Source organism: Prionailurus viverrinus, chromosome B3, assembly GCF_022837055.1.
Source record: "Prionailurus viverrinus isolate Anna chromosome B3, UM_Priviv_1.0, whole genome shotgun sequence".
Classification (NCBI taxonomy): domain Eukaryota; kingdom Metazoa; phylum Chordata; class Mammalia; order Carnivora; family Felidae; genus Prionailurus; species Prionailurus viverrinus.
Window position 1 is genome coordinate 104,613,943 of NC_062566.1, and position 12,934 is coordinate 104,626,876.

A 12,934-nucleotide genomic window follows, 5' to 3' on the forward strand; every position below is an offset into this window, starting at 1 on the left:
CAAGATTGCTATGTTGGTTAGCAGAGGAGCTAGGATTAAAACCTAGGTCAGCCTGATGGAAAAGCTCATGCTTTTTCTACCCTGTAAGCTTGCCCTTATACCAAAGGGTAGGAGTTAGATATGTAGGGGGAAAAAAAGGGAAGAGGGCTTATATTCACTATGAGGGGAAAAAACAAAGGCATGGAGCTCATGGTCCATTTTAGTGACAGTAAGTAGATGAGCTTGACAGTAGAAGGGGGAAACAGAAGGTGTGGTTCAGAGGAGTCACATGCAAGGCTTCAGGGAAAGCTAGGAATTGTGTGAGGCTAGCTGCTTAAAATAATCAAGATGCTTTTAGATACTTATTCATTATGCATTACTAACAGTGCCTGTCACAGTGTAAATATCTGGGCCATGAAGTATTTTATATATATGTGCACACACACATGCACACACAATACTGAAGAGAAAGATAAATCTGTTAAGTGAATGATGGGTTACGTGAAGATACACCACATGAGAAAATACAGGTATGAGACTATTACAGTTATTAAATAGCAGTTAAGGTAGGTGTTACCTTGGGGGCTAGAGCATGAATTTTTTTGAGAGTAGAGGTCATGTCTGCACCTTATCTAGAACATAACATGAAGCCTGAATGATAGCAGATGCTCCCAAGCTGAATAAATGAAGAAGTACAAGGAAAGGGAAAATCAGATGCTGGTGTCTCAATAGATGTCTCAGAAGATGAATAGGAACATCATGAAGGCAAAAAGGGAAAGTATGAAGTTGCAGCTGTTTAAAGATAATCCTGATAAATTCATTTTAGACATGTTGAATTGTGTGGAGCCTGTGTTTGTTCTTTTCTCTCGTATAACTTCCACTCTCCTTTTTTTGGATGCCTCATTCTCCTTTGACTTGCTTGGCCAGTATTGAATCCCTGAAACCCTTTGCTTGTAGAAGTTATCCCCTAAATAAGATATTAAGTAGTGATGGCTTCCTGTTCACACCCCGGACATTATCAGAGATAAAAAGAACCACTTACCAATTTCCACATATCTCCTTCCTCACTTAATCCATTCCCTCAGTCTTCTCCAAATTTTCAATAAATAATTCGTAAAGAAAGGTCAGAGCTTCAGGAAGCTTTTAGTTTCTATAAAGATGACTCACAAGAAGAGGAAAAATATCCATAACCTTTAGAATTCTTTATACGTTTAACAAATGTTTAGAGAGCCTGTTGTACGCCAGATACTGTGCTAGACATGCGAGATTGTAAAGAGCAATGTGGGAGTCACTTGTATCAAACAGGGGCCTATGGGAAGCAATGATACAAACAGCTAAGGGCATTGCAGCTGAGACCAGATTTTGCTGAGACCAGCATCAGCTGGTGATGCATTCAGAAAGGGTAACCAGTAGAAACAGAGGAGGTCTGCAAAGACTCAAGACTGATTAAATACCTTTAAAAAAGAGAGAATTTTTGCAGCAAACTGTCAGACTCCTCAGACACTGAACCCTCTATGTTTGACCACTTCAAAAAGGCAGCTGGTACCAAGGGTTCTACCAGATTGATCTCCAAAAAGAACAGAGATCCTTGACTGCTGGAACACTATAGTAAGTGCTGAGAGCTGACCTGGACCAGACTGAGGCCTTATGTCATCTGCACTCACAGACTGACTTAGCGTTTGGTTCATTAACTTCCTACCCTCTGTTCTATCTTGTCTTGTACTTTGTTTTGTGTGATGTGTAAGAAGGCGAGTTAAACACGTAGTAGAGTGTCATTGAGTTTGGGAATCCTGAACCTGCTTTATAATAGTTAACCTTGCTTTGTTTACTGAATAAAGCTGACATTGTAGAAAGACACAACCCCTGTGCGTGCCTTCAGAGTGTGCTTATGACAGAGATCCAACAGGGCACAGAAAGACATCCACTGAACTGAAAGCTCAGTTCAAGAACTGGGGTAAATCTGACCACCAAGGAGGCTTTTATGTTTTTATTTTATTTAGTTACTTGCACTGACCACCAGAAGTCTTGTAAATGCTTCTGGTAAGGTTTTGAGATGGTCTATTCTCCCTTTCATAGGCCTTTCCTTTAAGGTCAAGTTTTGTAATAATTAGCACTACTGGCCTGAAGGTGGTGCAGAAAATGGCAAACAATACAGTTCTTTGCCTAGTGGATTGCCATGTATTTATTAGCTATTACTGTCTTTGTTTCTACCTGAAAGTTTAATGTCCTGAGGCCAAGTATAACAAGGTAATTTTAAAATAAAAGTATTAATCAAGATATGTAGTTTTAAAATTACTTACTCTGTCTCAGGACATTAATCTTTTATATGTATTTATTGCTGTGGGCTAGCAAAACACTTGTGGAGGGTTTCTCTAAGGTATAAATTTCAGAGAAAATTTGCACACAAATTGAGTAATCTCCACACAAGTCATTTCTCCATTGTTTTCTGGAATCTGATTACTCTACAAAAGTGAAATTCTCCTTACCAGCAAAATCAGGTAGGCTAATGGGTGGTATTTGGGGTCTTCCTTTAATCTTTTAAGGCCAAAACTTTTCAAAGAGTGAGGACAAACTTTTGCAAAGGTACTTTCTGTGGGAGCTTGCAAAAACAATACTCTTACTCAATAGGGGTGCCTATGTGGCATCCAACTCTTGATTTTGGCTCAGGTCATGATCTCATGAACAATGAGACTGAGTCCCTGCCTAGGGCTCTGCACTGTGCTGACAGGGTGGAGCCTGCTTGGGATTCTCTTGCCCTCGCTCTCTGCCCACCACCACCCTCTGCCACGCACATGTGTGCACACTCGCTCTCTCTCTCAAAATAAATAAACATTAAAAAAATACTCTTACTCAAGAGTGAGAGGGGGAACAAAAGGTTGGTTGATTTCTGCAAGAGTTAAATCATGCTATCTATTTATTTCCTTCCTAAGATGGCATCTTGACCCTCTCCTATACATCATCAACCTGCTTCTAGGGATTGGCAGCTTCTTTAGCCTCTTTGGGGGCATTTTCTTTTTGACGCATTTAGCTGTCAGAAGAATCCATGTCTCCATTTACAAGTAATGGGTTGAAAGAAGTCATGTGATATTACTTTCCATTTCTTTGGGTGACATTTCATGACTCTTTTACTTCAGTTCCCTGTGTCTCTAGCATTTGTACAGTGTTTTGTAGATTTTGAAAGTATGTTAACATTCATTATTCCATTTATCCTTCCTGATGATCCCGCTGGGTAGATAGGACAGCTTATATTATCCCCATTCAAAAAATGAGAAACCTGACACACACAGTTTATGACTTGCTAAAAGTTACATATTAAAAAATAGAGCTGGAACAGAAGCCTAGGCCTTGTGTCATGTCAAGGAAATACTAATGATACTCCTGATTCTTTTTTTTTTTTATTACAAAAATTAAGCATGGTTTCTGACTTAAAAAAAAAAAAAAGATTCATGTACTTCCCTAAAAGGACATTCCTTAATCCTGTACTTCACAGGGAAAAACTACTTACAGTTTGGTATATAGTCTTGTAGATTTTTATATAAAGATACTTTTAAATAACACAAACATTTAACTTAAAACATTTTGAATGGTACCATATTAAATATACTGTTTTGTTGCATGTTTTTTTTACCTTTTTAATAATAAATTCCTGATAATTTTCTATCAGACCAGAGAGCAGTCATTATTTTGACCACTTGGAATATTTTGTACATTAATATATCATAATTTCTTTAATCAGGCTCCATTAATGGGCATTAAATACCTTTCCCAAATGTTATTAAAAACAGTGCTGGAATGAGCAGCCTGGGGACAGGGGGTGACTATTGGATGGTTTCCAAAAAGCACAAGTATATACATATTAGAAATTTTAATAGATTTTTCTCCATTGGCCTCTCAAAAGGCTTCAATAATCTGACACCTGAAAGTATAGTCTTAACTTAAACCCTGATCAACACAAGCTATAATCAGTTTTTGCTCTTATCTTTGCTATTTCTTTCTACTTAGAGGTTATTTAATTGTTCATATCACAGGTTCTTAAGATGAATACTTTTAAACTTCTAATAAGTACAGTTAGGTGTATATAATCTCCACTGAATATCAGTTAAGGTCTACCCTATATTTTAGCCTATAAGATGACATATTATCATGCATTTTTCCATAGTTTCTAATTTCTGCATAGATTTCACCTTTAAAATACCTTAGATAAGTTTTAGTTTCTTACTGGATAGATTATTTTTTAAGTTTATTTATTTTGAGATAGAGCACAAGTGGGTGAGGGGCAAAGAGGAGAGACAGAACCCCAAGAAGGCTCTGTGCCATCAGCACAGAGCCCAGTATGGGGCTCAAAACCACAAACTGCAAGGTCATATCTGAGCCAAGCTGAGATAGAGAGTTGGATGTTCAACCGACTGAGCCACCCAGGCACCCCTCTAACTGATAGATTTTTTGTTCAATTTGTTAATTTAAAATATTCTTGCTTTGCAGTGAGAAAATGTGGTTTCTTGTTTTTGGAATTTATTCTTGACAAATGCATGTTCATTTTCAGTAAATGTTAAAAGCTTTTTAGAAAATAATGTGTAATCTGTATTTTTTGGACAAGAAAAAACAAAATTTATAGTGGCATTAAGGTTCATTTAAGTCTTGTACTATGCTGGTGGATTTGTCATTTATTTGTTACTAACATTTTGTTTTGCATATATGCCAATGTTAGATGCATAAAATTTAATGATGTATCTTTTTTATGATATATCTTCTTTATCAGTGTTAAATAATCTCTTCGTTTAAATTTTTTTTCCACCTTAAAAAGACTATGTTTTTGATATTGCCATTCAAATGTTTTTTGTTACCCTTTTCCAGGTCTGTCTTTGCCCATCACCTTTTCTCACCTACAAAAGGGGTTTTGTTTCATGTTATTTTGGTGTACTTTTTATAAATAGCATATAGCTAATTTTAAAAACTCAATCTAAGAATCATTGTCTTTGAATATTATAGTCATTTAACATGTAGTCCTTGCTTATAGGAATTGATATAATTATTCTTGATCTTATCTCTTTTAATGTTTTTAATATTTTCTTTTTCTGATGTCCTCCCCCATTAAAAAATTTTTTTTCTAATGTTTATTTTTGAGAGAGAGAGAGAGACTGACAAAGTGTGAGCAGAGGAGGGTCAGAGAGAGAGAGAGACACTCACACACACAGAATCTGAAGCAGGTTCCAGGCTTTGAGTTATCAGCACAGAGCCCAATGCTGGGCTCAAACTCAGTGAACCTTGAGATTATGGCCTGAGCCAAAGTTAGATGCTTAACCAACTGATCTATCCAGGTGCTTCCCTCAGAGCTAGGGAGCATGAGAGAGAAAGAGAGTGTCCCCAGGATAGAAAACAAAGTTTTTAACCTAATCTCAGAACTGACATCCCATCACTTCTGTATTGTATTTATCTGAAATGATTCACTAAGTCCAGCTGTTAAGGAGAGGAGAATTACAGAAGGACTTGGATACCAGAAGGCACGGATCACTGTGGTGTCGGGGAGGCTCTTGCTATGAGGTTCCCCATTTTTTCTTCTTTTTTTTTCTTATTATTTTGAAGACATTGACTCAGTGTCTTCTAGCATCCCCCTCTTTTGTATTTTATTTTGCAAATAAGATGACTGCAGTCAATCTGATTTTTCAGATTTTTCAGAAAAGGTAACCACTTGTTCTCCAGATGAATTTAGTGTCTTTTTGTATCTAGAACTCTGAAATTTCACTGGGTTTTTTCTAACTTCCATATTTTATCATTATTCATGATCATCTGTTAACATTCTCTTTAAATCTGAAGATGCATGTTTATTTTTAGCTTAGAGATATTTTGTTATCTATTTCTTTCCCCTGTTTTCTCTGTGGTTGACTTGTGGAAAACATAATATGGATATTGGAACTTCTGTATTTATCTTTTATGTGTTTCATATTTTTCATCTTTGTTTCCATGGGGTCATATTTTGGGTAAATATTTCAACTCAGTTTTCTAGTTCATTAATTTGTTTCTCAGTTTTATCCATTCTGTTTTGTACATCTATTTCATTTTCCTAATTTGAAAATGTTTGAAATGAAAATGTGACCAGGGGCTCGCAGGAACCTAACACCAAATTTCCCCTAGAAACAATGGTTTGGTAATTGCTAAATCAGTATGTGCTTTTAAAGTGACAAGGAGGACACCTGCTGGCATCCTATTCTTGAAGCCTCTCTTGAGAGTGTGTCATCAGACCCCAAGTGCTTAGAAGACTTCTAGGTTTCCTTTAAGGCCAGGAGGTGAAGGGTATATTCAGAGAGGAGCTTGAAGTTGTAGGAGAGTCTGCTTATTTTAGATCAGGAGCAGCAAAGGGCACAGTGAAGTATTCTGGAGGGAGAGGAGCTAGAGATTGATACGATGTCAGCTCTTTAGGGCATGTACACTGGCACTGTAGTTTGGAGATGCGAGTTAGTGGATGATCTGGTTAAATTAGGCTTTTGGAAATGATGAAGCAAGTAGAAATGTGAGGCATGAAAGGAGATTAGCCTGGTGGTTTGCTGGAGAAAAGTGGGTAGTTAAGCACTTCTTTCTGTGGCTTGTGGTAATGTAGATGTAGGTCAACAGTAGCTGGATTTCTGATGTTGTAGTTAGTCTAAAAGTATGCCTGAAAGTTTCATTTTTTTAAGGTTCATTTTGGACATGTAGGGACTATGGGTCCTCCCCTAGCCCTGTGCAGGGCTATTTTCAATTTTTCTCCATCTTTTTTATACCCTGCCTATAACTCATAACATTATGGTCTGTCTCGTAGTGGTACCTCTGTATTAACTTTTCTGAACTATAAGATTTTGGTGTTATTTTTAAAGTTTGTTTATTTTGTAAGAGGGAAAGCACAAGTGGGGAGCAACAGAGAGAGAGAGAGAAAGAGAGAGAATCCCAGGCAGGCTTTGCACTGTCAATGCAGAGCCAGATGCAGGGTTCGAACTCAGGAACCTTGAGATCATGACCTAAGCCAAAGTCAGACACTTAACTGATTGAGCCACCTAGGCATACCTGTTTTTATTTTTCGATATTACTTTTGTCATTTTAGTGGTTCTTTGGGAAGGAGACTGTGCTGAGCAAGCCATCTTGAACTTCAAGTCTCTGGTGATCTTTTAGAGAATGCATTTGTTTTTAATGTTTATTTTATTTTAGAGAGCTGGGAAGGGGCAGAGAGTGAGAGAGAGTTGCAAGCAGGCTCTGCGCTGTCAGCACAGAATCAGAAGTGGGGCTTGAACTCACGAACCATGAGATCATGACCTGGGCCAAGTCCAAGAGTCAGATGCTTAACCAGCTGAGCCACCCAGGTGCCCCTCTGGTGATCTTTCTACCATTTCTGTTCTATCTTTATTGTCTTTCCATTACCACATTTAAAAAACTAAAACATCAACAGAAGAAATATTATCAAATAATTTTGAACACTGAGAGAAGGAAACTGGGTTTAATTTTCTGCCTTTCAGATAGGAAAATGCATATAGCACTTACTATGTTGATGTGGGAGCATACCTTTTAAATATTAATATGACTGTAAAATGGTAATGTTTAAATCTATGAAATGCCATTCCTTTAACTGTAGGGATAAATGCATATCTGCTTCACCTTTAACATTTACCCTGCTGCCTTCTGACTATCAAGGTAACCAGAAGGCTCAAAAACATTCTAATCAATTCCTGCAATGAGAGAAACTCTATTAATGGACTTAGTGCAATACAAAACAGAAACTGCCTATGCTGTTTTTTTTTTTTTTAAATGAAATAGAGTTACTACTTAATTTCAGGAAGACTTCTACCACTTTTCTTTGCTGCTATGAAGCTGCTCTGCATTTTTAAACAGACCTCTCCCTGTGACAAGAAGCTGTGGAGGCAACGTACTTTTAGAGAAAAGTATTTGACTTCCTACAGGGAAGAGGATATGAGGGAGGTAGGAGAATTAGAAGTACATACAGTAAGCACAGGGCAAGTTGTTTGACAAAGCTAGGTTCCAGGACTCCTTCAGAACAATGGAGACAGGGTTTTCCAAATTGCTCCCTCTGATGTTTAACACTAGAAAAAATGATAATGTTTTAACTTGCAAATTACAAAGAGTTTTCTTATTTGTATGCTAAAGGAAAATTCAGTTTCCACCTTGTAGAATTGTTTATATCTCAAGTATGAAAGTACATTTAATGTACTTGCTACAGTATTGCTTAATGCAAATGTGGGGCATTTAATGCCATCACAATTCTTGTCTTTCTTATTTATACAAATAATTAGAAATGTATAAAGAATATAATCACTTAGAATTCTGTTCTCCAGTTAGCCAGGTTATATTTCATGAGAGATCTTTTAAAAGATAGGGCACTTGTTGGGATGAGCACTGGGTGTTGTATGTAAGCGATGAACCATGGGAATCTACCTCCAAAACCAAGAGCACACTTTACACACTGTATGTTAGCCAATTTGACAATAAATTATATTATATTAAATAAATTAATTAAATAAAAGATAGGGAGAACTACAATAAAATGTGGACCTACTGCATACACACACACACACACACACACACACACACACACACACACACAGTTTTTATCCTGCTTTTATAATATGTGTGTTTCAAATATTCTTTGAAATAATTCATTTTAAATTTCTAAGTCAAAACCAAAACCATTTTCAATCATATATAAGTGATAGTTGATATAGCTGATTGTTTTATTCCTATATGTCTATAATCATGTTCTCTCTCTCTCTCTTGAAATCTTGATGTTCATTTTGTTTTCCACTTCTGCTATGTGGATTGTGATTTATTTGCTCTTCAGGGATAAGGTAGGTAGACAGTACTAAGTTCTATTTTTTACCTGTAGGAATCTTTTAAATCTCAAGGCTTGAAATTAACAAAGTAAAAAATAATGCACCCTTTGTACAATGTTTTCATATACAGGAGCTTGACTAAATTACTTGCCCTTCTTTATGTAATCTTGGAACTTAAATTTGGGTTGTTATTTTTATATGATATACGTTCTTGAAAGGTTATTTTCAACATGTATGTAAATCTTAATTTTTGAAATCTATATTTACTTTGGCTTTTTTTTAAGTTCATTTATTTTGAGAGAGCCAGACAGCACAAGTGGAGAGGGGCAGAGAGAGAAAGGGAGAGAGAGAATCCCAGGCAGGCTCCACACTGCCAGTGCAGAGCCCAATGCAGGGCTCAAACCACAAAGCCACGAGATCATGACCTGAGCTGAAACCAAGATTCCAACGCTTAACCTACCGAGCCACCCAGCTCAGTCTTTGGTCTTTTCAAATGAAATTCTGGGTTCTATAATTTACATATAGAATCATTTACCAATTTAAAAAATAAGTTTTGAAGAATTTTGACAAATTTTCTGTACTCTCTTGATTATGTAGCACAGTATAAGTCTTGAAATCACATAGTATAGGTCCTTTAATTTTGTTATTTTTTAAAAATTATTTTGGCTATTCTCAGTTGTTGGTATTTCTATACAAAAATACAGGTTTAGGTTATCAACTTCTACAGGAAAAAAAATCCTACTGGGATTTTGATTAGTATTGACATAGAGATTATTCATCAATTTTTTTTAAAGTTTTATTTATTTTTGACAGAGATAGAGACAGAGCATGAGCAGGGGAGGGGCAGAGAGAGAGACACAGAATCCGAAGCAGGCTCCAGGCTCTGAGCTGTCAGCACAGAGCCCACCATGGGGCTTGAACTCACAGACTGCGAGATCATGACCTGAGCCAAAGTTGGATGCTCAACCGACTGAGCCACCCAGGTGCCCCTCATTAATGTTTGAATAATGGTCATTAAAAAAAAAATTATTTACTTTTGAAAGAGAGAAAGAGTGCAAGTAGGAGAAGGGGAGAGAGAAAGGGAGACGCAGAATCTGAGCAGGCTCCAGACTCTGAGCCATAAGCACAGAGCCCAATGCAGGGCTCAAACTCACAAGCTGTGAGATCGTGACCTGAACTGAAGTTGGAAGCTTAAGTGACTGAGCCACCCAGGCGCCCCAGAACTGTCATTTTTATAATATGGATTCTGATAAACAATATCATTTATATAGGTTTTTTGAAATTGTGGCAATGTGTTTTAATTTTTATATAGGGGCCTTTTGTATCACTTGGTAAATTTATTTCTCAATATTTCATATTTTTATACTAATATAAGTTGTATTGCTTTATTTTATATTTTATTCTCTAATTGTTTATTTCTAGTATATAGAAAATAATTTTTATGTAGTGACTTTGTATCTTGTAAAATTGGTAGTTCTAGTGAGTTTTTGTTTTGTTCTATTCTTTTATAGGTTCTTTAGGATTTTTTTATGTATACAATCATGTTAACTGAAAATGAAAATAGTTTTAGTTATTCCCTTGCCAAGAGGTAGGTCTTTTTGTTCTTTTTCTTGGTTAATTGCACTGGGTAGAACCTCAAGTAGAATATTAATTGGGAAGGATGAGAGCTTATATTCTTTCCTTGTTTTGATTTTGGCAGGATGGTGTTTATTCCTAATCATTTAGTTTTATATTAACTGTAGATTCATGTATTTCCCTGTAGTTGTCTTTGATCAAGTTGAGAAAAGTTTTTTTTTTAATTATTTTTTGTGGCTTTTTATTATGGATGTTGAACTATGTCAAATGCTTTGTATCAGAGAAAATTTTATTTTCTTTTCTTCTTTTTCATGAATTACATTGGTTTCTTTTTCAAATATTAAAGCAATCTTATGTTTATGGGATAAGTATTACTTATTAATCATATCCTTTTTGTATATTTTTACATTTAATTTTCTGATAATTAGAATGTTGTATTTATGTTCTTAAGGAATATTGGTTTGCAATTTTATTTCCTTGTCATTGTCTGGTTTTGGTGTCAGGATAAAGCTTTGGAATATTATTCCTCCTCCTCTATTTGCTAAGACATTTTGTGTAACATTGGCTTTATTTATTCCATAAATATTTAATAGAATTCTCCATGGATTCTTTTCTTTTTAAAAATTTATCTTGAAAAAAAGAGTGCATACCTGCAGGAGCAAGGGCAGAGAGAGGAGAGAGAGAATCTCAAACAGGCTCTGCACAACCCTGAGTGCAGAACCCAACATTGAGCTCAAACTCATGAACTCATGAACTGTGAGATCATGACATGAGCTGAAATCAGGAGTTGGATGTTTAACCGACTGAACCACCCAGGTGCCCCATAAATTCAATTTTTCTGATAGTTATGGTGCTATTCAAACTTCTGTCTCTTCTTAACTGTTTCAGTAATTTTTTTGTTTAGTAATGTTGTTATAGAATTTGTCCATTTCATCCAAGTTGTTGAATTTTCTGATAATATATTTGACAGTATGACAATAATCATATTTATAATTAAGATGATAGTAGTCTGTAAGGTCATGTTGGTTTTCTCCCCCTACTCCATTGGTGATTTTGGAAATTGATATCATCTTCATCTGGCTTTTGTTTTTTGGTAAGCCAAACTAATAACTTACAGTTTTTATTTCTTTTCAAAGAAGCTACATTTGCTGTTATTGATTTTCTCCTTTCTGTTTTTTCACTGATTTATGTTCTTACTAGTAATTCCCTTCTGTTTACTTGGTATTGATTTTGTCTTTTTCTAGATTCTTAGAGTAGAAGCTTCAGTGACTCACTTGAAACTTTTTAGTTGTTGTTGTTTACTTTTCTCATGTATGCATTTAAAATTACAAATTTTCCTCTTTCTTTTCTTTCTGCCTCTCATTTTTTTTTCTGGGACTCCAATTATTCACATGTTAGACCTATGGATATTGTCTCACATATCACTGAGACAATGGCATTTTTTTCTTCATCTGTATACTTCAGTAATCATAGATCCTTTTGCCGTGTTTTCAAGTTATCTTTACTTCTGTGATGTGAATTTGCTGTTAAATCTACCATTGAAAATTTTATTTCAGATATTAGAATTACTTTTAGCTCTATATTTCCATTTTTATAGTTTTGCTTTCTTCCTTGTGTTCATGTTTTTTTCTTTATATTATTGAACATATTTATAATACTTTAAGTCTTTGGCTGCTAATTTTATCTTATTTTCATTTTGTTTTAATTGATTAATTTTTCCCCTGGTTATGGGATATATTTTTCTGCTTCTTTGCATATCTGTCTGTTTGTTAGGTTCTTGACAGAGTAAATATTGCCTTGTTACATGTCTGCTTTTTAACTCCTGGTGGGTCTCAAATACCTTTGGGCAGAAACCAAGGTTGATTATGTAGCTCACATTATTACTTTCCTTCTTTTAGTTCTGTACTATTGTTCTTTCATAAGTTTGGTCCAGTATTTTGGTTGCTTATGGAAAGAAGGATAGTCCAGTATATATTATGGTCTATAGTCGAAATCTATATTTACTTTTGTAATTAACTTTGTATGAAATAGTTGGACTTAATTTTATCTTTCATGGATTTCACTTTTCACTTCTGTATTTCATAATATGACCTGGTCTTTAAGTTCTTTTCATTTTTCTCTCAGTTGGCTGGGCTGTATTTTTAAAAAGTATGTGAAATATTTCCTAAGAATATCTTTTTGTTTCAACACAGAAAAATAGTTGACATTATGTTAAGTGAAAGAAGTCAGAGAAAGACCAACACTGGGTGATCTCGCTTATATGTGAAAATAAATAAATAAATAAATAAAAAATCTCACAGAAACAGAATAGAATGAGGGTTGCAAGGGACTGAGTGGGGGGCGGGGGGAGGGGAAACAAGGGGATATTGGTGAAAGAGTACAAATGAATAAGTTCTGGGGATTTAATTTATAGCATGGTGACTATGGTTAATGATACTGTATCATATATTTTCAGGTTTCTAAGAAGATATGTCTTAAATGCTCTCACCACACACACATACACAAAGATAAATATGTGAGGTGGTGGAGGTGCTAACTAATCCTGTTGTGGTAATCATTTTGTAATGTTT